Consider the following 1,537-nt stretch of genomic DNA (forward strand, 5'->3'; position numbering starts at 1 on the left):
ACCCCTTCCAGGAGCACCTCGTTTTGTCTTTTTCATTTTTCAGTTGTGCCCTTGGGCCCTAGATGATGTGCGCTTCATGAATTGTTGCTGTCTGAGTTATCCGTTGAGGCCAGCATTATGGCACAGTGGTAAGCTGCCACCTGCTGTGCCAGCATCCAGCGCCAATGTGAATCCCAGCTGCTCCCGTGGATCCAGCTCCCTGCGACTGTGCCTGGCAAAGCAGCCAAAGACAACCCAGGTGCTTGGGCCCCCGCCTTTCCCTCTCTCTCTGTAACTCTGCCTTTCAACTACATAAAATAAATCTTTTTTTAAAAGAATTACCCATTGACTTCCCACAAGGGAGGAAGAGGATGATGATTCTGCTCTTCCCTACCCTGTCTTCTCTACATGCATATTCTTTGCATCTCCCCATCTTTCAAATATACATAGGCCATAACTTTAGCTACATACGTGTACAGCTTAACGTCCCGGGGAGCAGGCAGAAGCCTCCCACCACTGAGTCACGTGGCAACCTTTTCTTTTCCTTTGTCTTACAACGTTGTGAACTGCCGCATTGGTTGGTTTTCCGTGTAGTTGTCACCCATTCATGCCCCACCTTCCTGCGGGGTCTCTCGCTCTCTGCTTGTTCATGCTGATGAAGAAGCCGTCCCCAGAATCTGACCTGGGACAGCCTGGACCAGCATCTTCCTGGGATCTGTTTCCTCTGGTAGAGCCCCTGCATATCCTGTCTTCTCATGGTTGATGCCAGCAATGAATTGCCCAAAAGACAGGTGTTTTGTTTTAGAAATCTCTTGTCTACAAATGTCTCAGTTCTCCCTTCACAGCTGATCTGGAACTTGCTGGAAGTAGAACCCCAGGCTGGAAACAGCTTTCACAGAGATTAAACAGCTACTGAATGCACGGAGCCAGCACAGGAGACCACAAAGGATGGGGAGCCAGACTGAGAGGGAGCAAGGCTTAGCCTCCCACTGATGACCTGCGTGGGCTTGAACAAGTTTTCCTAACCTGCCTGAGTTTTAATCTCTCCATGCATTGAAAATTAATGATCATCTTCTTTCTTGGGTTTTCACTGGTGGAAAAACAGAAATCCAAAGACATTTCTCTATAGCTGATGTTGGTGTGGAGAAATACAAAGTCATTTGACTCTTGATCTTTTGTGACCTGTTAAACTCTCTCTGAAAGCTGTGCCTCCTTTTTTTGTTTTGTTCTGTTTTTGTTTTTTGTTTTTCAGAATATGCCTCAGTGTACATCTATTTTCATTCATTATAGTGAGCATCTGGGAGCCAATTCAATCCAGAAAAACCTTGGTCAGCTGTGGGAAATTTTCTTGAATTATTTAATGACTTTCTCCCTTGTACTGCCTTTCGGAGGAGCCAGCACAGCTGTATTCTATACTTAGCATCTGGCTTTCTCACACTCAACTATACATTCATAAAGGCACAAACCATGCCTCTCTGGTTTCACGCCCAACAGTGACAGGCCCATCATAGGACTCAATAAATTCTGAATCAACAAATGATGGCAGCAAGAGGCCAAA

The sequence above is a fragment of the Oryctolagus cuniculus genome, chromosome 8 (genome assembly GCF_051225735.1).
Source record: "Oryctolagus cuniculus isolate XC-2025 breed Fujian yellow rabbit chromosome 8, ASM5122573v1, whole genome shotgun sequence".
Lineage (NCBI taxonomy): Eukaryota > Metazoa > Chordata > Mammalia > Lagomorpha > Leporidae > Oryctolagus > Oryctolagus cuniculus.